Source organism: Zootoca vivipara, chromosome 10 (assembly GCF_965207765.1).
Source record: "Zootoca vivipara chromosome 10, rZooViv2.hap1.1, whole genome shotgun sequence".
In the NCBI taxonomy this organism is placed as follows: Eukaryota; Metazoa; Chordata; class Lepidosauria; order Squamata; family Lacertidae; genus Zootoca; species Zootoca vivipara.
This window is the reverse complement of record NC_142593.1, coordinates 7,187,500-7,214,797: the sequence shown is the minus strand read 5'-3', so window position 1 is coordinate 7,214,797 and position 27,298 is coordinate 7,187,500. Positions and strand designations below refer to the sequence as shown.

Sequence of the window (27,298 nt, the reverse complement as noted above, 5' to 3'; positions counted from 1 at the left end):
AGATGGCGGACGGAGCTCCGTACATAAGTAGAAACATTCGTAAGTAGAGTTATTCGTAAGTAGAGGTACCACTGTATGTGGGGTTTTGTGTCAGCGTCACTTGTGCAGGTTCTCTGCTATTCACTTGTGTTCCTTTGGTGGTGAGAGAGGTTGGGGTTGGCCTAGGACAGGCATCCCCAAACTTCGGCCCTCCAGATGTTTTGGACTACAATTCCCATCTTCCCCGACCACTGGTCCTGTTAGCTAGGGATCATGGGAGTTGTAGGCCAAAACATCTGGAGGGCCACAGTTTGGCCTGTTGGTGTGGTTGGTGTGGTTGTTCATTTGTGGTTGGCTGTGATGGTCTTTGTTTCGTGTGTGAGTGGGGTGGGTGGGTGTTTTGGATCAGGTTAGCCATATTGATTTGCATGCTGTTGGTGGATTCTTGTCATTGTCTTGTTGGGCTGTGTGTGTGTGTGATAAAGGGGAGCCATACCGGGGTGAAGCCATCTTCTTCTATTTGTCCCCATGTCAGGTTCAGTTTATTGGTTAATTTTTCTAGTAAGGCTGTTTCTCATACTATTTGGTATGCTGATGCAACATTGAATTGAAAACGCTTTCATGCCTATCAAGGCACTGAACGCATTTCATTTCCTTATTTATTTATTTTATTAGATTTTTTTTACCCACAAGATAAGGTTGCAGGGCAAGCCACAACAATAAAATATACAATTTTAAAATAAATAAAAGTTGCAGCCGTAAAACAAGAAAACCTGTTTATAATGAGAAAACTTTGATGAACTGAATGTATTCATAATCAGTTTAGCATTATATTGGTGATGCACGCTAAGGCTTAATCAGTAAGGAATGGGTTTTCTGCCACCTAGTGGAAGCAAACATCACATATTTTAGGAACACAGGAAGCTGTCCTATACCGTATATCAAGTCACACCATTGCGCCATCTAGCTCAGTGGTGTCAACACTGACTGGCAGCAGCTCTCCTAGTCATATCTGGAAATGCTGAGTATTGGGCCTGGGACCCTCTGCATGCAGAGCAAATGCTTCCCCACAGAGCTACAGCCCTTCCCCTTTTTTCTGATAGAGCATCCCAACCTAGAAATACTTTCCCCTGCACGCTACTTTACTGTATTTGCTGGCTGCGTTGCAATGTAAATTTCATCTTATAAAAAAGGGGTGTGGTTCATTCTCTGCAACAGGGGTGAAGAGGGGGAGGTCAACAGACCACAAATGAAAGGGATAAAAGCAGTTTAATTCCTAAGCTTTCATAAACTGCAACATTTATAAGTGCTTCACTCTGCTAAAAAGGCTTCACAGCCACTTTTTCCTTCTGTGTTTCTCCCGCACACTTGGGATAGAAGGTTTAGATCAGGGGTCAGCAAACTTTTCCAGCAGAGGGCTGGTCCACTGTCCCTAAGACCTTGTGGAGGGCTGAACTATATTTGGGGTGTGTGTGTGTGAACGAATTCCTATGCCCCACAAATAACCCAATGATGCATTTTAAATAAAAGGACATATTCTACTCATGTAAAAACACGCTGATCACCAGACCGTCCGTGGTCTGGATTTAGAAGGCGATTGGACCAGATCCGGCCCCTGGGCCTTAGTTTGCCTACCTACTGTTTAGATCTAAAGCGACAAATTTAATCCTCAGCCCATTTCCCACACTACCAATGAGCTAAAACTCTCTCTCTCCCCCCACCCCCAATTTAGGAAGCTCTGCTGTAACAAAATTTGGATAATACAGCAGCATATCCCTAATGCTGAGTGCAAGGGTGTTTTGCTTAATCTGATGTGCAGCAGCAGTGTGAGTGAACTATTCCGCATGCTCTTCATTGGCATAGCTGCCAAGTTTTCCCTTTTCTCGCGAGGAAGCCTATTCAGCATAAGGGAATTTCCCTTAAAAAAAGGGAGAACTTGGCAGCTATGTTCATTGGGGGCAGGCGGAGGAACCAGTTTGGTTGGTACTTTGGAATAATTGTGGCCCAGTTGCATCACTGGCTTTTCCTCACCGTGTTATTCTTTGGGGGGGGGGGGAATCGGCAAATGAAGCGGCTAACCTGACACTGCCGTTCAGCCGCCTACCTGGCACCAAAGCCAATGTGAATTGCCATCAGGTATGAAGCATTCACAGGTAGCAACAGGTAAGCATAACTCATCCCTGTAGCTTGAGAACAAATTGAACCGAACAATTTTGACAACCTTTTGCAAACTCCCTTGCGGCATTCGGTTTATTTGCACTCCTGACTGGCACAAGTACAGAACATTTTACGCAAGGAAGCAAGGTGAGGAACGATGCCAAGTTTTTAAAAAAACATTTCAGTCAAATTATTTCAGCTCTTATAATCTGCTGTACAGTTGTTGGGGAGCATTTGTAGTAGAGATTAGTGAAAACATTTGATTTCATTAGTTTTACAAAAAAAGCAACTCTTCTATGATGTTGCACTACAAATATCACTTTTAAACCACAAGCCAGTGCATGTCTACTCAAACGTAAGGCCTGTTGTGGTCAGTGGGTTCTACTCTCAGGTAAATGTGTGTAAGATTACGGACTGGATGTGTAATCCGGGTGTGGCGAACCTTTTGCCCTCCAGGTATTGCTGAACTACAACTCCCATCATCCCTGGCCATTGGCCATGCTTGCTGGGGCCCAAGAGAACTGTAGTTCAACAACATCAAGAGAGCCAAAGTTTCCCCTCACCTGGTCTACTCAGAAGTGGATCCATTTAATTCAAATATACATCTTTCCAGGAAGCGTGCTTCTTGGCTGTGAGTCTGGGAAGACCTTGCAGGCCTTTTCCCACCTGCCCTGAGGAGGTGGGCCTGGATTGACTCCAGCTACAAATGTTGAGGCTGCTGAATAGACTCTTGGGGGTGTTGTTGGCAGAGGGCAGTTTTTGCTGTTGGTTATTTTTATTTTAGACGTGATTTATGTGGAAATTGTTCAGTTTTATTGTGTATTTTTAAATTTTGGGTTATTGTTTATTATTACTTTTGTTACGTTATAGTTATGTATTTCTTCTTCTTGTAAGCTGCCTGGATCATGGTTTAAACTGTGAAAAGGAATCATACAAATGTATGTATGTATAGGTTTTTTTGCAGATAAAGTTGCTCAGATTCGGAATGAGGTAGACTCCTTCGTGGGAGCAGGGCCAGGGCAGGAGAGTGCTAGAGCCCTGTCTAGTCATGTTATATGGGATCCATTCCAATCTGTTACCTCCGAAGATGTGGACAGGCTGCTTGGACGAGTGAAACCCCCACCTGTCTCCTTGATCCTTGCCAGAGGCGTAGCAAGCCCAGGTGGTACCCGGTGCGGCTCTGGCTCTGGTGAAAAGTGAAAAACATGAATTGCAAAAAACCTAGAGCTTACAGAACAAAACTGACTTCAGATATGAAATCAGCATTGAAAGAACATATAAGAACAGTTGAAAAATCTCATGCAACGGGGGGGGGGGAATGTTCCCCAGTGGGGCACAGCGAGTGTCACCCCCCCTCCAGGATGGCACCCGGGGCGACCTGCCCCCATCGCCCCCCCTTGCTGCGCCAGTGATTCTTGCCCATCCTGGCTAATAAAAGTGAGCTGGGAAGGGCTGGGCGATGGGCTCCGCAGGGTGGTGAATGCTTCCCTCTACGAGGGAGCCTTCCCAGACCCGTTGAAAGAGGCGGTCCTTAAACCGCTTCTTAAAAAATAATAATCTTTAGACCCGGCCAATATGGCCAACTATCGCCCAGTCTCAAATTTACTATTCTTGGGCAAGGTGATTGAGCGGGTGGTTGCTGAACAACTCCAAGCACGCCTGGAAGAAGCGGACCATTTGGATCTCTTCCAATTGGGATTCAGGCCTCACCACGGGACTGAAACTGCCTTGGTCGTGCTGGTCGATGATCTCCGGCGGGCTAGGGACAAAGGTGAGAGCTGTTTCCTAGTTCTGCTGTATCTCTCAGTGGCTTTTGACACCATCAACCATAGCATCCTTTTGGACCGTCTAGAGGGGCTGGGAGCTGGGGGCACTGTTATACAGTGGTTCCGCTCCTTTCTCCAGGGCTGTGTCCAGAAAGTGGTGTTTGGGGATGAGTGCTCAGACCCCTGGGCTCTCACTTGTGGGGTGCCTCGGGGTTCTGTCCTCTCCCCCATGCTTTTTAACATGCAGCCGCTGGGAAAGATCATCAGGGGGTTTGGGCTGGGTGTTTATCAGTATGCAGATGACACCCAGCTCTACCTCTCTTTTAAATCAGAACCAGTGAAGGCGGTGAAGGTCCTGTGTGAGTGCCGGGAGGTGGTTGGAGGATGGATGGCGGCTAACAGATTGAGGTTGAATCCTGACAAGACAGAAGTACTGTTTTGGGGAACAGGGGGCAGGCTGGTGTGGGGGACTCCCTGGTCCTGAATGGGGTAACTGTGCCCCTACATCCACTGCTTTATCGGAGTGGATGTAGCAACCGAGTAATTTCGTTGTTCCCGCAAGGGGACAATGACAATAAAGATATATTATCTTATCTTATCTTAAGGACCAGGTACGCAGCCTGGAAGTCATTTTGGACTCACAGCTGTCCATAGAGGCACAGGTTAATTCTGTGTCCAGGGCGGCTGTCTACCAGCTCCATCTGGTACGCAGGCTGAGACCCTACCTGCCCGCGGACTGTCTCGCCAGAGTGGTGCATGCTCTAGTTATCTCCCGCTTGGACTACTGCAATTCGCTCTACGTGGGGCTACCTTTGAAGGTGACCCGGAAACTGCAATTAATCCAGAATGCAGCAGCTAGACTGGTGACTGGGAGTGGCTGCCGGGACCACATAACCCCGGTCCTGAGAGATCTACACTGGCTCCCAGTACGTTTCCGAGCACAATTCAAAGTGTTGGTGCTGACCTTTAAAGCCCTAAACGGCCTCGGTCCAGTATACCTGAAGGAGCGTCTCCACCCCCATCGTTCTGCCCGGACACTGAGGTCCAGTACCGAGGGCCTTCTGGCGGTTCCCTCGCTGCGAGAAGTCAAGTTACAGGGAACAATAGTGTATTTCAATATTTCTGTTGGAAGCCGCCCAGAGTGTTTGGGGAAACCCAGCCAGATGGGCAGGGTATAAATTATTATTATTATTATTATTATTATTATTATTATTATTATTATTCAGTAACTGAAACCAACAAAAGCTTATTGCCCAAATCAGGCCAAGAAGATGGTTTCTCACCAGTTCACTGGTAAAACAACAAGCGAGAACAAGCAAAAGATACAAAGAAAATTATTCCATGTGGTAGTTACTCAACATGTCTCAGGTAAAAAGGGCTCATTGCATGAAAAATGGGATGAGTGAATTTAAAATAATAACCCCCTTAACAGAGAAGCCTGCCGTTGTTCGTCCTTGCAAGCCAGTTTTGGTTAGGCATGTTTTTCATCTCCTGTCAACTGTGATGTTTTATTGTGACTATCATGCATTGTTTTATTCAGTGGTGTTTTTTGGGGGGGCAGGGGTACAGATACCCCTAAACATTTTGTGAATCTAAGTTTGGCCTCATTGAGGGGCAGTATTTCAATATGAGTAGGAAAATGAGAGTATCCCTAAACATTTTTTTAGGAAAAAAAGTACTGGTTTTATGTTTCTTGTGTATTTAGTTTTAACTGCTGGAAGCTGCCCCCCCCCTTTTAGGGAAAAGGTTACATTACAAGTAAACAAACAATTGGGATTGCTGTACCCATCACTAGTAAAAGCCCATCAGAATAGTACCCTGTGATTTGCGGGTACAGGGCGGTATATAAACTCAATAAATAAAATAAAATAGTATCTTGGCTACTGCTTTTAGTCCATATTCAGACAACATGGCAAGCCAGGCTCTACTTTTATCTATGGTTCAGCACTAACAGGAAGCAGGGAGGAACTCCATGAAACGCAAGCTGCTCATTCCCATTGAACAAACTGTGGCTTCACATGACATGGCAACGGGGCCCTAGGCAGTGCTATAGTCAAGGGGTTTTTTGGACTCCAGAAGCATACCTGCCAAGTTCCGGCCTGAGAAATAAGGGACTGGACCGGAAGTAGCAGACTGGAAGTAGCGCTGCCACCATTTTGGAACTGGGCGGAGCATGCTCAGAAGCGACTTTTGATGCTGCTCTGCCCTGTTCCAAAATGGCCGCCGCACCAGAAGTCGCGCAGCAGCCATTTTGGAACTGGGCAAAGCAGCATCAAAAGTCGCTTCTGAGCATGCTCCGCCCAGTTCCAAAATGGCCGCCGCACCAGAATAAACCGGGAAAAGACAAAAAAATCCGTTTTTTCGGCTGGGGACAGCTGGAAAAACGGGGGTTTCCCCGGGGAATATGGGAGACTTGGCAGCTATGCGAGAAGGCCAGAAAGACTTCAGTATGGAGCTGATTAAAAGCTGCCCTATTTTGCCACATTGTGGGAAGAGGAATGATATAGTGGGCACCAAACGTGAAGCAGTTTCCTCCATGGCAAACCTGAACCGTGTTTAAATTTATCTTGATCCCTTTGGACCCCTTAGAATGTAAGCATATGTTTATGTTTAAGCAAATGCTAGGGTGATTTATTATCACTGTTGGATTTATACACGTGATTAATTCCTTTATTGAATTAGGACACCAGCTTGTCAAGGCAACAGTGCTGTTCATGCTATCACAAGGACTATGCTGTAAAACATTATTTATGCCTATACACCCCCCCCCTCAAAAAAAAAACCAACCCAAAAAACTTTGAAGGCCTTTTTTCTCTTTCCCCCACATTCCCCCCCTGATAAAGGGTTTGAAGCAAAAGTATTTTTGTTATATGACTTCTTAAAAAAATGTTTTATTTGCCCAGTTCCACGAGTCTAATAACTTTGCCTCTTGTCGTGGTATTTTTAAAAATCTGAACAACGGGAAGCAATTTAGCCAACTTTTCTCCCAAGAGCTCAGAGACTGGAATGCAACTTTCTTAAGGGCTTTAAAGGGAGAGCTTTGACTGATCATTCATGCTGACATTTGGTTCTCGCACATCGCTTTAATAGGCCATAAGGTTCCAATTTTTGTCTTCAAAAGGTAAAAAGTATCTTTGAAAGGTCTGAGTTTGGAGAGCTAGGCCTAACTAGTTCTGTTTTATTACCCTTATTTCTTCAAGAGACTACAATGCCTCCATATGAATCTGACGTTTGATTGGATCCATTCAGCCCAACTTGGGATCTTTATTTTTCTCCTGCAAATGATCTCTATAAAATGCAGGAATTCACACACTCAGATAAACAGATGTTTGTCTATTTTTATCACTCTCAAAAACCAGGGCAGAGCAAGGCTCTGCACTAGTTATATCGGAGGGGTGGGAGGAGAGAGCGGCCATAACTAAGCTGACAGATTAGCCATCATATCCTATATGTTCTCAGTCTAGGAGGAGAGAAGCACACAACCCTGAAAAATCTTTTAAAAATGGAGTATGAATCACAAATATGCTCCAAGCATCCTTGGAAACGCCAGATTCCACCATTTTCAGTCAGGAGCTGAGCTAGTCACGATGACCACATACCTCAGAGACACTGAGGGAGTCAATCCCTATGTTCTATCGCTACCATTGAAAGAGTTACAATTTCCAGAAACCCTTAACAAACTACAATACCCAGAATTCTTTGAGAGAAATAATGTGCTTCCAGTGTGCTCTAAAGGTATACTGCATGAAGCCTGAGAACTTCTGGTGGGACACTTTTCGTGTTCCCCCCTGTCCCTGAGGTTCAGCAACCTTTACCAGGAACCAAGTGTTTAGTGCGAAATGGTGAAACTTGCTGGAAGAAATAGGTAGCCATGTTGGTCTGCCGTAGTCGGAAAAAAAAAATCCTTCCAGTAGCACCTTAGAGACCAACTAAGTTTGTCATTGGTATGAGGTTTGGTGTGCATGCACACTTCTTCAGATATAGTTCAAGGCCTCCATACAGGCAAGATTTTCCTCTCCTTCAGTGATGAACCGTTAAATATTTGTCTGTAACAACCGAGCCATCTTAGCATAAATGGCACAAAGATTAAAAATGACTGGCTTGCGTGGCCATTGTCATTTTACGTGGGGATTGCTCCTGTCTAATCTACCCAGCAGTATGCTAAGCAATGCTCTACTTTTGACAGCTTTAACAGGAGTAGGATTAAACTGGCATTTTCAGTGAAAAACTCTACAGAGGCAAAATGTACTTGTAGCTCATTAAGAACATCTGAATTCCATCCAGGGGTGGATTATGCAAAGTGACTTTTGTTGTTGCTGCTGTTCTTTAATAACGGAGAGCTTGAAAGGTATTCCCTCGGGTACATGCACTTTTCCAGCCACTGCAAGACAAGCTAACTTTGGAGCTGCAGAAAACTGGCTGACATTAAATAAAATTGTCAACTTCCAGCTGTTTCCATCATCACTGTTTGCTGATTGGGCCAGAGTCAATATTTAAGTCAATACTTGTCATATATAATAGTAACCTAGGATAGACATATTACATGACTTTCCAGATGTGATTATGACAGTAGCATGTAAAAGCTGCCCTGCTAGGTAAGGCTTTCTAGTTCAGCATCCTCTTTCCAACAGTGGTTAGCCAGGTGTGTATAAGCAGAAGTTGAAAACAAGAGTCCCCCCCCATTGTTTGTTCCCAACGTTGGATATCTCAGCAGATATGCTCTTTCTGAACACGGAAGCTCCATTTAGCTTTCAATGTCCTTAGCCATTTCAGCAGAGATAGCAAATGTAGTGCCTTCCAGATGGAGGGAACCATGCTGGTTACCCCTGCTATGGAATTAGTGCAGACCTAGGCAAACTCGGCCCTCCAGATGTTTTGAGACTACAATTCCCATCATCCCTGACCACTGGTCCTGTTAGCTAGGGATGATGGGAGATGTAGTCCCAAAACATCTGGAGGGCCGAGTTTGCCTATGCCTGAATTAGTGCTTCAAAACCAAAGGCCCGAAGCCTAGGGTTGGCCTTAGCATGTACACCTTGCCACTATGTTATGATAATGTACGCAACTGTTGTTGTCTACAGGTATTGCATTTTATCAATAGGCTGCACACCCACCCAGTATGTGGTATGTGTGTTCACTTAAATCTAAATTAATAGACTGCTCTCAAGTCTTAGGCCTCCCTAACCCCAATTCTCACCCTAGGACCAGCTCTAGATATCTGGCGCTCGATACTGAAGACTGGAATTTGAATGCCTAAGTTGCCCTTTAAAGTGGGTCGGGGGAGGGGGGAGGAATAAGCATGATGCCGAATCTTTCTTAAAGACATGTGAAGGATTTTGTGTCCGTTGCAAAACATACCCATCTTGACAAAGCTGAGAAACAATGGTTTGGCCAAATGTTGGATCCAGCTTGTGCACCAGGGACAACTAATCTTCCAGCTAGCAATCCAAAATAAATGTCAGCCACAGATGGTGAGGCAAAAGTGGTCATGTGTAACAATTATGGTGCTCCAGATAAATATGCTTCCCCATTTACTGATTAATAAGGTTGCTAAATCACAGCGCTATCCTTATAAATGTTTACTCACAAAGGAAGTCGCAAGTGAATTGTGGCTTAGACTACCAGTAAGGGTATAAGCATTGAAGCTTCCAACTTTTAGTTGGAAATTTGTAAGGCAAGTATGCCAATATATAGATACTAGTATCTTGAAGCCCGTTAATTTAACGGGTGCTAGAACATGCAATTCCCCCCGCCCATTCCCCCCTCTCTCCCCCTCCCTTCTTTTCTCCACCCACACGCGCCGGGACTCTCCTGGGCTGCTACCGGCGCTGCTCCTCTGTCGCTGCTCAGCCTCCTCCTCCTCCACTGCTGCGGTCTATGCCTAGGCAGGGGAGGGGGGAAGGTAGGGGCAGCCAGGGCCCTCTTTCCTTCCTGCGCTCCCCCTGGGCTCGAGCCTGCTTTTGCGAAGGGTTAGCGGGGAAGAATGAGCAGCACCCCTCCGCTGCCATCGGCTTCTTGCTGAATGCAGCAGAGGCACGGAGTAGCTGAGGAGATGCTTCACGGAGCAGGGAAAGAGGGGCGGGCGGCGGGCGGCTGCCACCCGCCCCTCCTTCCCTGCTCCCTGTCAAACACCTCCTCCCCCCCGGGATGCTCTTCCTCCCCCCCATGCGCTGTCCCCGCTTCTGTCTGCCTCTGACCCTGCACCGCGAGGGAAACGGTAGGCAGAGGGGTGGGGGGGAGAGAGAGCGTGTGTGTGCGTGACACCCGCTTGCTGCTGGTCGTCAGGGGGGAGCGTAGGAGAGAAAAAAAGGGGGGAAAGCAGCCTCCTTCTACTCGCCTTTCCCAACCCACCCAGAGCTGAGCCCGCCTCACGCCGGGTGGGGGGAGGGGTTGGGATGCGGCGATGGGGTGGGGGGTGGGGAACGGCGACGGCGGGGAACGCTCGCTCGCGTCTCAATCCCTCACGGTCCCTTCCCCTCTTCCCTTCACACCATTAGTCGGGAGGCGAGGCACGGAATGGCAGTTTGGAGGGGAAGCCGTTGAGGGAGAGAGAACCACATTCCGCCCCCCCCGGCTCTGTGTGCGTCCAATCTCTGCGTCCAATCCCTGTGTCCGTGGGGCACATGCTCAGTAGCGCGGACACAGGGACACAGGGAATCTGGATGCAGAGACACTTGCACATTATTATATAGGATACCAGGTTTATATTATCCTTAGATTAAGCACTTTTACTAGATTTCCCCACTTATTTCCCCCCATTAAAAATAATAATATAACATCTAAATGAAGGGGCCTAATAAGGCAAGAGGTGAGATCATCTAGCCATATATATGCTCTTATTTGTGACCCAATTAGAAATAAGACCATAATAGTTTGATTGAGATCAAGTCCAGGTCTTGTCTGTAATTCTAAAAGATACATGCCTTCTTATTGTTACTAATGGGAACAGTAGTGTTGTTGGGAACATTTGAAGCTTAGGAATACCTTCTTGATTCTGCTCTTTCACTCTGCTTTCACCCACTTTCCTTTCTCTTTCATCTTCCTTTTTAGCAATCCCCTCTTTTTCTCTTTTTCCTTTAGAAGTTTTTGATCTTTTAGAAATCAAATGTGAGTGTTCTGGATTTTTCTTGGCAATCGTCCACTTAATTATATGCTGAATTAGATAACAGTGTGTGTGGTATCTGATGAAGTGTGCATGCACACAAAAGCTCATACCAAAATAAAAACTTAGTTGGTCTTTAAGGTGCTACTGAAGGAATTTTTTTTATTTTAGTGTGGTCACTGTTCCCATTAGGTTCAACAACATTCATATCTCACACCAGGTCACTTAAGATTATGTCTGAGGTCGCTTCCTTTCTGCTAGGTTCAGTGACCAGCTGCTCTGGGGCACAGACATTTAGGATAGCTAAAGATTTTACCTGCTTGTCATTGTCAGAAGACACATTTACCCAGTCTATGTTGGTAGCGTATGCCACCCACTGGTATGATATTTCCACCTTTGGATGCCACATTGATTTAATTCCCCATCTCAAGATCACCATAGGCATTTTAGTCAGGGGAGCAACAGTATACTCTCAATACTGTACTAAATTACTCTTGGCGATTGGTATTGCCCCCCGCAGCAATTCTGTGCAGGAATCTGCTCCTTTTAGCTTGCTGTACTGTGTCTTTGCTGTACACAGCAACATCACCTGCATTTCCTGCATTCCTATACAGTTAGTATCCAGAGATAACAATGTCCTACTGGTTCTCTCCATTCCACCATGTTTCTGTTATACAGTGGTACCTCGGAAGCTGAACCGAATCCATTCCGGAAGTCCGTTCAACTTCCAAAATGTTCGGAAACCAAAGCACGGCTTCTGATTGGATGCAGGAGCCAATCGGAAGCCATGGGTCCCAAAGAACGTTTGCAAACTGGTACACTCACTTCCAGGTTTGCGGCGTCTGGGAGCTAAAACTTCAGAGTACCAAGGCGTTCAGGATCCAACGTATGACTGTACTCACAAAGCACTCCCATTTGCCCATCTTGGCTCAGAGGCTTCTGGCATTCATGTATAAACACCTTGTCTCTTTTACGGGCATATTACTTTGGCCTAGTTGAATTGCCATGAAGGAGCCAAGCAATTTACTTGACTAGTTCTCCCCTTCTCCCATTTGGGTAATCATGAAAATCAGATGGCCCAATGCTTCAGAGAGAAATTTTGGCAAACCTAGTAGAAAATGTTCTGGTTTGAATCACTTCTATGCAATACCTTCCCTTAGTTTTTAATCTTGACTAATTCCTGGAAAATATAACCATGGAGACTCAATCCCCAAATAAATCATTGGCAGCAATTCCTCTATGCACATCTTTTGAAGCCCCCCCCCCTTTACTATGACTCCCACTTTTGCTCAGAAATCTAACAGCTTAGAGTGGGGAAAATGCTTGTTCTCAATTGAGTTCAATAGATATTTTTGTGGGGCAGGGTGACTTGCACAATTCTACTATACAGTCATACCTCGGGTTGTGAATGTGATCCGTGCGGGAGGCGTGTTCACAACCCACAGTGTTTGCAACGCGAAGCGCTGCATCTGCGCATGTGTGTGACGTGATCCAGCACTTCTGCGCATGCACATGACGTCATTTTGTGCTTCTACGCATGCACAAGTGCCGAAACCTGGAAGTATCCCGTTCCAATACTTCCAGGTTCGGTGCGGTCCCCAATCGCGGCTTTCTCCCGATTGAAGTGCAGAGTGTTTGAGGACCGGGACATTCGCAGGGAAACCAAAATGCTTGTTTACAAAGCTATTGTACTACCAACCTTACTATATGCTTATGAAACATGGACCACTTATAAATTCCATCTCCAACTCCTCGAAAGATTCCATCAACGGTGTCTCCGAAAATTTTTGCACATCACTTGGGAAGACAGGTGAACTAATATCAGTGTACTGGAAGAAGCAAAGATCACCAGTGTTGAAGCAATGATTCTTCAACATCAACTTCATTGAACTGGTCATGTTGTGTGGATGCCTGATGATTGTCTTCCAAAGCAACTACTCTATTCTGAACTTAAAAATGGAAAGCGTAATGCTGGTGGTCAACAAAAGAGGTTTAAAGAGTGTCTCAAGGCAAATCTTTAAAAAAAAATGTAGTATAAACACTGACAACTGGGAAACACTGGCCTGCGAGCGCTCCAGTTGGAGAACAGCCTTTACCAAAGGTGTCATGGGCTTGGAAGACACTCAAACTCAACACGCAAGGGAGAAAGGTGCTAAGAGGAAGGCACGCTTGGCAAATCCACACCGTGATCAACTCCCACATGGAAACCAATGTCCCCACTGTGGAAGGACGTGTGGATCCAGAATTGGCCTCCACAGTCACTTACGGACTCATTGTTAAAACTGTGTCTATGGAAAACAATCTTACTCGGCTTTGAGTGATAGAAGAAGAAGAAGAAGAAGAAGAAGAAGAAGAAGAAGAAGAAGAAGAAGAAGAAGAAGACTTAGTTTCACTATAGGCAACCTATCGCCCTCCAGATGATGTTGGACTCCAGCTCCCATCAGCCTCTGCCAACATGGCCAATGGTCAGGGATGACAATAGTTTCAGTCTTTGCAACATCTGAAGGCCACAGGTTCCCATCCTTGCTTTAGGGCCAAATGTTTTGGTGTTTGATATGGAGGAGCAAATAGTGCCCCGCATAAGTCAAGGTGCATAGTGCTACGGTAGTGTTGTGCCAAAATCTGTCCTCCAATTCTTTCAACCTTTTCTTCTTCTGTGAAAGGCAATTCCGTTTTTCTGCATTGTTCTCAGGGCACTTTAGATTTTTTTAAGCATTTCAGTAGTGAGTACAGGGTTAGGGGCTTAGCTTTATTGCAAGATGGCCAAATGTGGTGTGTTCCCCCCCCCCCAGTAAACATTTCTTTAGCACTATGAGGCAAGTTAGGCAGAGAGTGGTTATTTACCCAAGGCTAGCCACAGACAGCGGCGTAGCTAGACGCCTGGCTGCCTGGGGCGGCAAACCCCGAAGAAGGACGAGGTGTCTGTCGTGCGCATCCGTCACGCGTGATGCGGCGCACAACACATGCGCACACAGGAGGCATGCGACGCGACAACACGGCAAACCCCACGAGCAAGCCATGGAGTGAGGCAGTCTCGCTTGCATTGGGGCTTCTCCTCGATGGCGGCGGCTGTTGGAGGTGGTCCAGCCTGCTGCCCCCCACCCAGCCTGGGGCAGCGCGTCCCCCCACCCCCATTACTACGCCACTGACTACAGAGCAAGGATTTGAACCCACATTGTCCTGGGTCCAAATCAAAGAGTCTGGCAACTATAATACACTATCTCTCAATGGCTGATGGATGGTGGCTGGTCAGTTTGCCAGCCGCTTCTAGCTATAAGGAAAGTCACAGTAAGATTAGTAGCTATTATTATGACTCACTAATGGCAGCACTAAGAAATGTAGAACTGGAATGCTACACAGGACAGGGCATGACATTAGGTGTGGAGTTTGTGAGTTACTTACAGCAATTGACAGTACAAACCTTGAGAAAACACCCCAGTGAGAGGATATCACTTCAGTTTTGGTGATGTCAAAAATAGTAATAGAATCAAAACTGGGGTTTTCCACTTGGGAATGCCTTGCCAAACTTTTTTCCCCCTTACCACAATTATTACGCAGGGTTAAAATATATGGATTTAGGGACAGGTTAACAAGACGGTTCTTTGTGATAAACCCCAAATATGAAGCTCGCAGGGAACCACTAGACTTCATCTCAGGCGCTGCCAAACCACAAATTGTATGTGGCTTCTATTTGAAGCCATGAACCAGTCCTGGTTTGCTTGAAATTAGTCCTAATATAACTCAAAACATTTTTCAAACTCTATTTAACCTTTCAACAAACCTGTTCTGAGTTTTGCATTTCTTACAAAATATAAAGACATTCGTGTTCCACATGGTTTGGCCTTTTGCTGGGAACATTTCCTAGCTATACAGCACTGAGAATAATAACCATTTATTATGTGTAAGGAGTGGAAATGCAACTGAGGCATCATTCCTTATACAGAATAAAGGCAATATTGGGGCAGAACTGATTACTGGCATATTAAGTGAATGCTATTTAAAGCTGCAGTTCTTAGGACATGAGTTGAGTAGAATGTCCCATTTTAGTTCAGTGAAACCATGCATTGGGTTTTTTGGAGGGGAGGGTGGGGATTTGATTCCATTCATCTTTATAGATGTGCTTACCTAATTTATATGTTCCAAAACAATATGCAAACTGAAACACAGCCATCCTTCAAAATTCATCTGTTCTGAAGGCACCTTCGTAGGTCGAAAAATTTGTGAGTCGAAAAGCGCCATTGGAAACGTGATTTCCCATAGGAATGCACTGGAAACAGAAAAATTCGTAAGTCGAAAAAACCCTATCTAAAACCGCCGCGGTTTCCGTTCGGATGTCGAGAAATTTGTATGCGTACACCATTTGCCCCATTCGTAAGTTGAAAAAATCGGTGGTCAAGTCGTTCGTAAATCGAGGTACCACTGTACTAGTGTAAAGTGTGCATATTTAATGCACACTGTATATCAGTGAAAACATCATGCAAAATGCATGCTATGGAAAATTGCTTTGCATAAATGTTCATGGTAGCCAAAATTGCAGACAAAAAATGTGTATATTAGGATAAATTTACATTAAAATGCTGATAAATTCTCAAGGGGACTTTTTATATATTTAAAATATAGTAAACAGATGTGGAAATGTGGAGAAAACCTAAAAGTAGAAAAGTAAGAAATGGAGAGAAACCAAAATTGACAGTCACACAATTCTGCTCCTTGCTACTATCTTTGTCATAGCTGCCAAGTTATCCCTTTTTTACAGGGATTTTCCCTTATGCTGAATAGGCTTCCTCGCGAGAAAAGGGAGAACTTGGCAGCTATGATCTTTGTAGACCTGATTTGTTGTTTGTGAGGTGAGGTGGGGTACTGCTTTATTATATAGTCTCGGGTGGGTTATAGAGCAATAAAAGTGGGAGGGGGAAAACACCGCAGAAAACTTGTGGTATGAAAAGTAATGGGATTTCAGCAGGAAGTTACACAATATGCACTGACAGGAAATCAAACGGTATGACTGTCCCAGGCATTAATAGTATTGAAAACAGGATTGCGTATAACTGCCCTAATAGCATCATGAGCACAAGTCGTCATGAACACACAATAAAAAGAAATTTGGAGAGGCCCTAATATATTACGGTATTTCACAAGTGCTAATGAATGGGTTGAACTGTAACAATGTCAAGATATGAAGTAGTATATAAACAATGATTACAAATAATTATATTGAGTTTTCAACAATCAGAAGAAATAGGAGAAAAATCGCACAGGTTTTGACTTGACGAGAGAATGCACAGATGAAATTTAAACCAAACAGAGGATGTAGCAGAAATATTTTTTTTAAAGTCTCCATATACAGCAAAATTTCAAAGTTTTGCATTGACTATTGCTAAAGTCATGTGTGGAAAGGAAAGGAAAGGAAAGAAATCTTTTTTGGGCTGCTTTCCAAATGTGGTTGAGGCATTCCTTTGCACGTGCAATTTGAAGCTGTCAAAAACTAATTAAATAATTACATGGTTGTTACTGCAGCTGCGTGAATTCTTCATTACATTAGAGGGCTGCAAGTATGAGGTGCTCTTCTCCTTGGGGTTTCAAAATATTGGTAATGGGAGGTGTGTTGTCAGTGCATGTTCGACTGCTGCCAGAGAGAGCAAAAAAGGAAAAGGGAAGCTTCCTATCCCCCCACCCACCGTGTCGGCAACTGTCACTCACTTAAGCTAGGCACCTTGTGCTTATCCCAGGGGCATAGAGAAAAAGCCCCCACTTGCCTGAGAGTTTCAATATATGGCTTGCAAACAGAAACAATCCAGCCGCGGGACTACAGGAACTGGTGTAATTTCCTCAGAATTTGGCTACATCAGGCTTTGCCAACCTGGTGCCCTCCTTATATTTTGGACTACAACTCCTGTCAACTCTAACATGTCTGCTACCTCCTTAGCCCACCCTATGTGGAAGCAGTGATGACTGAATAGGACCAAAGACTGCAGAATTCTAAATAGACATTGCATGGTGAATGTACTGTGTAGTCAAGTTCTGAGAATATCAGAGCAGCCTTAGAAAGTACCTAGGGTTGCCAAACTCAATAGAGGACAGGACATAATAATAATAATAATAATAATAATAATAATAATAATAATAATAATATATTATTTATACCCCGCCCATCTGGCTGGGTTTCCCCAGCCACTCTGGGCGGCTTCCAACAGAAAAATGAAATAAAATAATCTAATAAACATTAAAAAGCCTCCCTAAACAGGGCTGCCTTCAGAAGTCTTCTCAAAATCTGGTAGCTGTTTTCCTTTTTGACATCTGATGGGAGGGCGTTCCACAGGGCGGGTGCCACCACCGAGAAGGCCCTCGGCCTGGTTCCCTGTAACCTCGCTTCTCGCAGTGAGGGAACCGCCAGAAAGCCCTCGGCGCTGGACCCCAGTGTCCGGGCAGAACGATGGGGGTGGAGACACTCCTTCAGGTATACAGTGTCTGGGCAGAACGATGGGGGTGCGGGGGTTGTTTAATTTCCAAGCAAAGGGTCTGCTGCTTTCTCTTTAAGGTTTCCAGACTCAAAAGAGAGCAGGGCAATTAAAGGCACAGAAGTCCTGCCCTCTATTGAGTCTGGCAACCTTAAAAGTACCGTAAGTCTACTTCTCACTGTGTGATCGTAAAAAGTCATCCTGAGATATTTCAGGAACAGGGGGGGGGGCTCCCTGCTGGAACACAAGAATGGCTATTTGTAGGCTTGCCAGATACAAAAAAGAAGGGGGCTTCTGCGTCTTTAACAGTTGTATAGAATATGGAATTTCAGCAGGTGTCTCTTGCATGACTTGCTCCTAAGTAAGCGTGCAGAGGATTACAGCCAAAATTACTGGGTTGGCGCAAAGTATTTCCTGACTCCTCTTCAAAGATTTTTTGGTAGGCTTGTTCTCGCCTAGGATGATTCCTGTCCCTCCTGTTTTGGAAACAAACTGGATGAAATCATGGGTTTTCCTTCACGTTAGCCAGGCCTGACACATCCCTGACAGACACAGAAATTGGAGAACGGATTTAGACTTGTTAACACAGGCCAAAGACAACCACATTCCCTGGCTTTTCTGTGGCATGAGATATGCCCAGGGCGGACAAGTAGCGGAGCAATCTTTTTAAATTCTGTCACTAGCTCACAAGAAGCCACATGTGCAATGCATTTTCTGAATCAGCACATCATTAGTTTCTGATGCTGCTATTCAAATTGTGCACTAGAAGTGATGTTCAAGCCACAGCCTCCCCTAATTCCCTGAAGTGAGCATTTTATATGGGAAGGAGCCAGCAGGAGGGATAGAAGTACAGGATTCACTAATACAGCTGGCCATTAAGTGGCAATTATGCTTAATAAGACTTTGGGGACAAATTCAGGTGTTGTTTTTTTATATAGATTTTCCTTTGCCTTGTTAAAATGTCTCAAGCTATGTACAGTTGCCTGTTGGGCTACCACTTTAGAAACAATATCAAATTGGGGAAATTTGAAGCTAAACATATATTGCAATGTTCGGTTTTAAGAGCTCTCCGCCTTCCCTAAATTTATGATTTGAACACTGAATGTGGCAGCTAGACTGGTGACTGGGAGCAGCCGCTGAGACCACATAACACTGGTCTTGAAAGACCTACATTGGCTCCCAGTCCCAGTACGTTTCCGAGCACAATTCAAAGTGTTGGTGCTGACTTTTAAAGCCCTAAATGGCCTCGGTCCAGTATACCTGAAGGAGTGTCTCCACCCCCATCATTCTGCCTGGACACTGAGGTCCAGCGCCGAGGGCCTTCTAGCGGTTCCCTCACTGCGAGAAGCGAGGTTACAGGGAACCAGGCAGAGGGCCTTCTCAGTGGTGGCACCCGCCCTGTGGAACGCCCTCCCACCAGATGTCAAAGAGAACAACAACTACCAGACTTTTAGAAGACATCTGAAGGCAGCCCTGTTTAGGGAGCTTTTAATGTTTGATGGATTACTGTATTTTAATATTTTGTTGGAAGCTGCCCAGAGTGGCTGGGAAAGCCCAGCCAGATGGGTGGGGTATAAATAAATAAATTATTATTATTATTATTATTATTATTATTATTATTATTATTATCATCATTGATAGATTAGTTGTTTCCCAGGGCATCTGAAAGCATCTGTGCAGAGCGTCAGGTTCAACAATATTTATTACATTTTCATCTCTTCCACAGAGCTAACAGCAGTGCAAAGTTGGCATCAAGTGGTGGCATGCTTGGGCACCTGCTGAGGTCCATAGAGCTCTCCTGGATCAGGCCAAAGGTCCACAGTGGCAGTATGTCTCCATAGAGCGTAACTGTCATGCCTAGTAGATACAGGTAGCCTTATCTTTCATCGATCAACTGGAGACACTGATCCAGAGAAGGTCATCTGTGAGACAGACAGAACTAAAAAGAGTTACTCTGTCGCCTGTTGTTCCATTAGAAATTGGGAGATAATCCAAAAGTTTTCCTATATGCTACAATAGCTGCAAGGATACTTATTGCTACACAGTGGAAGAACAACAAAATACCCCCCTCCAAATCAGAGTGGCTATTGAAACTCGTAGAATATGCTGAGCTAGATAACCTTTCAGGAAGGATCAAAGATAAGCCAAAGCAGGAGTTCATCTCAAATTGGGAAGTTCTCAATAAATATCTTGAGAACAGTTGTTGTGATTTAAATTCTGTAATAGCCTTTAAATAACCTCTGTAAACAATTCGTAAAAAAAGAGAATGATATAATTATTTGTACTTTATTTGCATTTGTTTAAACAAATGGACAATATTATGTGATAGGTTTCAATAGAACACAATATGGAAAAGACGGGAAGTCTGATGCTTTGGAAGAAAATTTATTGTTAAAACGTTGGGATTTTTTGTATCAGTTTATTGGTAACTATGAACTCAAGTTTATGTGGTACAGTTGTAAGTAAGTATAATAAAGCATAATGAAATGGGGGGGGGGAGAGAGAGAAAAGAAAGAAATTGGGAGATAATCCCAGAGGTACCTGTGGTATGGGATGATCTCTGATTTCCTGATGGGATAAATGCTAGAGGAAACAGCCCTATTTTAAAACGTGGTCATAAAATAAGCCGTAGCAGGATTTTTAAGGATTTGTGAAATATAAGTCATACCCCCAAAATAAGACATACCTCCGCATCGCGCAGAGCAAGACCGCCGAGCGCCCCAGCCAGCCAGCGGGACCCAGCATGCAGGTTGCGGCAGCAGGAGGAGGCGGCCTTCAGGGTTGGCGCCCAGCAGCGCTGCGCTGGATCGAGGAGGCGGCCTGCCAGGTCAGTGCCGATCAGCGCCACGCGGAGCATTGGATCAAGGAAGCGGCCTGCAGGGTCAGCGCCCAGCAGTGCCTCACAGAGCACTGCCTCCTCAAATCCAGTGTGGTGGTGCTGGGTGTTGACCCTGCAGGCCGCTTCCTTGATCCAGTGCTCTGTGCGGTGCTGCTGGGCACTGACCCTGCAGGCCGCTTCCTTGATCCAGTGCTCTGTGCGGTGCTGCTGGGCACTGACCTGGCAGGCAGCCTCCAGGATCCAGCAGCAGCAACACGGCAGGAGGAGGAGGAGGCTTGCTGCGTGCCCCGAGCCCTGAGCCAGCAGGACCCAGCAGCAGCAACGCTGGCTGTGGTAAGGATGTACTTACAGTAATAAAAAAATAAGTCACCACCCGAAAATTCTTGAGTAAAATGAATATAAGACGGTGTCTTAAAATATGGGAAACACGGTAGTTCCTTAGGAGCATAGGAGAGTTGCACTTCACTGTCTGAAGGCATCTTGAAAAGGGAGATCACCAAGAAGGCCTCTTGGGGCATCTCATGATTTCCTAGAGTGAGAAGCACCTGTGGGATGTAAAAACATATTGCAGTCAAGTACTGTACAACATTCCTACAATGCACATGCTGGGGAATGCTTTGTATCACTCAGGAGGAAACTTGCTAGTCCCTCCTGAGTTGGGACAGGCTTCATTTGCATGTGATTTAAAGTGGGTGTGGCCTGTTCTTGGGCAGAGGAGCACACGGCCTCCATGTTCTGCTCTTCTTGTTCTCCGTTTTGTGTTTCTAAGCATTAGGAGAAGTGGCTGCTGAGTGCCAGTCACTTCTCCTAGTTCTATGTTGTTCTGTAAATTAAGTCTGCCTTCAGGGATCTTATTGTGAACTGGATGGTTGTAAGTAAACTAGTTTTATGTTAACTTTAATCAGATGGTCGTGTCTATTCTTTTAGGAGGGATATAAAAAGGGATCGTTCCAGGCATCCCAAATAGTGAGGCTCAGACGAGCCTGCAACTAGCTAACCGCTGTGTAATTTAAAAGGGGGATTGTTTAACAACCCTGCTAAGTTATAGAACTTGCTGGCGCAAGTTAGGAAGGATATCATAAAATAATATATCCTCTCCTGCCTCCCTAAACATCCCCACACCACTTGGAAAGAGTAGCGACCTCGTCATACTATAAGAGCCAGAGGGAGTTGTACTTTGTGGCCTCCAGGCACTTCTCTCACTGGGAAAATGAGAACTCATTCCAAGGTTCCTGCAATGGCAACAGGAACTTTGGAGCAACTCCCCCCCACCCATTTTTCCAGATTTGTTTAGTACCATCATGCTGATAAGACTGAACCAAAAAAAAAAACCCACCTTCCGGGGGGGGGGGCGCAGGATGACAGCAACAATGGGAAAGCATGGAGAGGAAAGGAGCCACAATTGGAATTGGGGGGGGGGGGCAAGTGCCACAAGAAAGGAGTGGTGGCTCACAAACAGTTTGTGCCTGAAGGTAGGGCTGTCTTAAGGATATCTGGCGCCGTGGTGCCGTGGCGCGAAGATCTCTCCGGCGCCCCCCCCCCCCTCATTTCCCAGCGCAGCTGTCTGGTGGGCACAGCACGGCGCCCCCTGGCGCCCCGGCGCATTGCACCAGCCAGCCTTGCCTTAGGGCCGGCCCTGCCTGAAGGCCTCACAACCCCGAGAGGTAAGTTGTTGGGTTTCAAGTCCATTTTGAGCCAACGACCAAAGGATACCAGACCTGGACTCAGCCTGCGCAACACCACCTAGCTGGGGTCAAAGGACAGAATGGAAAGGAACTAGCTTCAGCACTAGCTAAAGCAGCCGTCTTGAATGGATGTACACCACAGTGCCAGGTCAGCAGGTCAGTGCTTCCAAGTGAGCCTAGCTCCTCATTCTGAGTGAAGGAAGAGCGATACTGACTTCAGCCAAGATCACTCAGTTAGCTTCATCGCCAAATCAGGATTTGAATACAAATCTACCCTTATGCAAGGACATAACTGACACGACTACAGCACTCTGACTACAGTTTCAAGGATGCACATTTTACCAGTGATTTTCAGGTATTGCCTTCAAAATCCAGAAGGATTCCTTTGTCTTTCCCCTCACAGACCTTGCAGATAACCACTTGGTAATTAGATACATGCAATTCAGAAAACAACACCCCCCTCAGAAAAAACAAACAACCCCAATGTTACATTTTAAATAAAACAAACAAAACCAATTCCCATGTTCCATTTTTACAGAAGAACGTAACAGAAATGTAAATTTTATGTCTTGTCTGCTCCCCCTGGTGGTACAAGCTTAAGGCTAGTGATGTTTGAAGCTGAATCCTAAAGCAAGAAACTTTCAGACTGTTGCTATTCTCCAGTGAGATTCAATCACATACTGGCAAGTTCAGGTTGCATAATTAAAGCTAACATAACAACAAACTGACTACCCACGAATCTTTTGCAATAAGTGACAGGAAAATGCCCTGCAAAGTGTGGAGTTACACTTGCTTGACACAATGTCATATAACCTCCCCACAAAAACATCAGAATTAATGCTCAATAAACAGTTGGCACCTTATAACCTGCCAAGAAACTCTGTGCAAATAAATCAGTTCAAATTCTTAATAAGCAGATTGTTTGGAAGCAACCCCAATCTTTCCCCCTATAAATGGGAAGGCAGTTGGAGGGTCAATTTTAAGCAGACAAATAGCTTGCAATCTAAAACCCAGCAAACCTTTTAAACTAGAGGCTATATTAGTGGGTGGCGCTGTAGTCTAAACCACAGAGCCTAGGGCTTGCCAATCAGAAGGTCGCAGTTCGAATCCCTGCGACGGGGTGAGCTCCCGTTGCTCGGTCCCTGCTCCTGCCAACCTAGCAGTTCAAAAGCACGTCAAAGTGCAAGTAGATAAATAGGTACCGCTACAGCGGGAAGGTAAACGGCGTTTCCATGCGCTGCTCTGGTTCACCATAAGCGGCTTTGTCATGCTGGCCACATGACCTGGAAGCTGTACACCAGCTCCTTAACATCGGTCATGTTGCCTGGGACTGGTGGGAGTCCAACAGCTTGTGGAGGCCACAAGTTCCCTATCCCTACTTAGCCTGCCTTGACTCAGGGCACTTACAGACTAGTCACTATTTTCTAGTGGGATTCAATCACATATTAGCAAATTCAGGCTGCAGAATTAAGGTCGATTTGGAGCTCTCGCCCAACAAACCTGCTTTCCAAAACCTGCTTTTGGCAACAAGGAAAGTGATGGGGAAATGCATTGGAAAGTGTAGTGCTAAGTTTTGCTTTGACATAATGTCATTAACTTTTCCATCAGCAACTCAGAATGAATGCTCATTAAATAGCCAATGTCTACTTTCCCTCAAAACAAATCAGAATGCATGCGCAAACTGTAAATGCCCTGACGCTGCTCTCGAACAGTGCCTAAAATGAGGGAATGACTTAGGGAATCTGTCACAAGCCCCACAGCCTAGAATTTTCTATTAGGTTACTTTCAATTGCATCTCAAAAGTGGTGTTTTTACTGTATTCTCATGCCACTTACCTAAAGGCCTATGTTGGAGACAAAGAAAGGAGGCAGTGGAAACAGAAACAAATCCTAGGTTACAAACAAAAGCCTCTTGGTATTTTATACCTGAGGCCAAACTAAGTAAAGGCCGAATCTTGTTACTTTCCTCAGATCAGGTCAGCATAACTGCATATTTACCTTTTAATGTCAAATTCTTCATTTAATGATACTGGAATTTCTTCCATTACAGGAAGAATGAAGCATGGGGAAGACCTTGGCATTTCAACTTCATGGTTGGTAATCTCACATTGTCATAGCTTTACCCCTTTTGACCAAAGTTTGTTTTCTAAGTGGATATACTACGTGGGTCCTATCAAATGTGGTGGCGGCGTCCTATTGGCCAGAAAAAAATGGATCAAATAAGGGGCTTGCATTTACACCAAAACTATAGATGGCCTTTGAACATACCTGCCAAGTTGCTGTCCGAGAAATAAGGGCAGAAGTAGCAGACCGGAAGTAGCGCTGCCGCCATTTTGGAACTGGGCGGAGCATGCTCAGAAGTGACTTTTGATGCTGCTTTGCCCAGTTCCAAAATGGCCGTCGCACCGGAAGTCGCACTGTAGCCATTTTGGAACTGGGCAGAGCAGCATCAAAAGTCGCTTCTGAGCATGCTCCGCCCAGTTCCAAAATGGCCACTGCACCAGAATAAACTGGGGAAAAACAAAAAAATCCGTTTTTTCAGCTAAGAACAGCTGGAAAAACGGGGATTTCCCGGAGAATACGGGAGACTTGGCAGCTATGCCTTTGAAAGGTCTGCACGGCTGTTAACACATTAAACCTAACGAACCCCTCCAGCCATTTACTATGGCGCCTGCCAAGTGCTTGACAACCTTTGTTTTTGCAGACTGATGCAGGGAGAAAACAAAGGAGATTTGTTCACCCCCTAGTGGGGCATGTTTGACTTAGATGGATAGATCTCAAGCAGTATAGGCCTGTTCTATGGTATACATCCCCTCCAGGGACTACAATTCCCATTATCCATGAGCAGAGACTACGCTGATGGGAGCTGGAGTCCCACAACATCTTGAGAGCCACAGATTCCTCATTGTCTCTTTCGTGTCCCTTCTTCCTTTGCAGAGCAATGGAACACTGTGATCTTCCAGTGAAACATTTCCATCCATGGCAGTATTTTTGGGAATAATTCCTCTGGAAAATATTGTGCATCTAGAACTCATTCGCAGTGATTTTTTCCAGGAGGGACCTGTGAAGAGGAGCTAGCCAGCAGCAACCTATGTGGTAATGCATGCTCTAATCCCCAGCCATCGCTGCCAAACAACAACAAACATAGATAGGACTGGCTGCTTTGCATTTTCAAGTGTTGTTACTTTTCAGTGACTCTGCAACCAGATGACTCACAACCATAACAAGAACAGTAAATAATAATTTTAAAAAACCAATACTGAACAAGAAGGAATTTCGGCAAGTGCCAATTTATTTATGACTGTATTTAGGAAGCTGCCCGACTACCTCTTCCTCAAAAACTTTGAAAGGTGTATGTGCATCTGGTTAGCCTCTGCAGATCCAGATAAATTTTGTAATAGAAAGTACCACCATACCCTCCAACATTTCTCCAATGCAAATAAGGAGGTCCCATTCCATAATGATAATTTTACTATTTATATCCCACACATCTTACTGGGTTGTCTCAGCCACTTTGGGCAGCTTCCAACATACATATATAAAAACATATTTAAACATTAAACAAACTTCCCTATACAGGATTGCCTTCAGAAGGCTTGGGGGTTGGATAACTCCACACCCTCCAACATTTCTCCAACGAAAATGGGGACATCCTGAGGATAAGTGGGACATTCCGGGATCAAATCAGAAACCAGGATGGCTTCTCTAAATGAGGGACATTCCTGGAAAACAGGGACACTTGGGAGGGTCTGTACCACTGAAATGAATGCTTTCAAGTAAAAGACTTTCAGAGTTATAGTCCAATAACAACTGGACTACCCATCCCAGATCTGCATTTCCCATTGAAAGCAATGGGCCTTGTTAGTCATGTCTAACTTCTTTCCTTTCATTCCAGTTGGGCTTCATTGCGAGTACTAACTTTAGCAGGATCAGGGCCCCAAAGGCTCTACTATCAACTGGTATGACTGTGCAGTTTTGTAGTAATTAATCATATACATCCATAATGATGATTCCACCACCAAAGCAAAATTGCAATAAACTATGGGCCAGATTACTGGCCAAAGTGAACTAACACAGTCCATTACAGCAGAACCAATTAGCATTGGCTGTGTATACATGCTAGAAAGAATTATACTTAATTAGCTCTTTTCCTACTCCCATCCCAGTTGTATATACTTTGCAGTGGGGAAAATGACTCACACTCACTCCAATGTATTTTTAACACCTTGTGTTTAACCTGCCATATTTTTGGAGAAATTAGATAACATGGCAACGGGCAAAAAGAGAAGCAAAGAAAATGAAAATGAGGTCTGCAAAAACTGTCTGGCAAAATAAAACCGTAATAAAATATTGCATCTAGTTTACACATATGTGCTTCAGTTAGATGGCTGGAAGGAGTTATGACTTAAGGTTTTCCATTGCAGCTGCAACTTTCCATGAATAAATCAGCTGCTATAAGGAAAGAGAGGTAGGCTTTATAGGGAGGGGACATATCTTGAAAAATCATTGCCACTGTCAGAACTGATGCATTTGGGAACCATTGCCCCACCATCTCAGAAATGTTTGCCACTGTGCCTTTAAACAAAAACAAAAGCAAAACACAACCTGTAATCAAGCTCACAAATAGACACCTTACAACACAACAAATCCCATTGATTTCAGTGGAATAGAAAAATAACAAGAACAGCACAATCTCTTCTTGGTGTTATACATACTTATATGTAATTTTAATTGTATGCTGCCGTTCTACATTTCAAACTCAAGACAGCTGACAAATGAGAAAAATACTTTAACTACAACATAACAAAATGAGTCATAAACAATAAATAAAACATTACGAATACACAAGCAAACAGAGCCATTTCCACATGAATCACAACAAGATCTAGACTAAAGATACAAAAAAAAAAAAAAGCCAACAGCAACAAGAGCAACAACCCCGACGGCAAACTCCCAACAATACCCCAGCCCAAGTCTCTGTTTAGCAGCCTCAGCTGTGGTGAGCCCACTGGGAGCACAGGCCACAGTGTGCTTAAAGCCACAGTTTATTTCTCACTCAAAAAAACCCTCCTGTTCATCTATGACAGGCATCCCCAAACTTTGGCCCTCCAGATGTTTTGGACTACAATTCCCATCATCCCTGACCACTGGTCCTCTTAGTAGGGATCATGGGAGTTGTAGGCCAAAACATCTGGAGGGTCGCAGTTTGGGGATGCCTGATTTATGAAGAAAGTGCTACATGGAACTAGTGCACAGGATTTTTGTGTGAATCTTATATCCAGCGCTTTTTTCAAAGAATAAAAGGTGGCGGTA

General features: G+C 44.8%; 1 long non-coding RNA gene across 1 annotated transcript; it reads left to right on the top strand.

Moving 5' to 3' along the window:
• The first annotated feature begins 2,039 nt into the window (after window positions 1-2,039).
• On the top strand, window positions 2,040-25,242 carry LOC148684358 (uncharacterized). The gene is made up of 3 exons (XR_015946030.1): window positions 2,040-2,142; window positions 24,036-24,078; window positions 24,923-25,242. It is a non-coding gene; the product is annotated as an uncharacterized LOC148684358 (long non-coding RNA).
• Window positions 25,243-27,298: the final 2,056 nt, after the last annotated feature.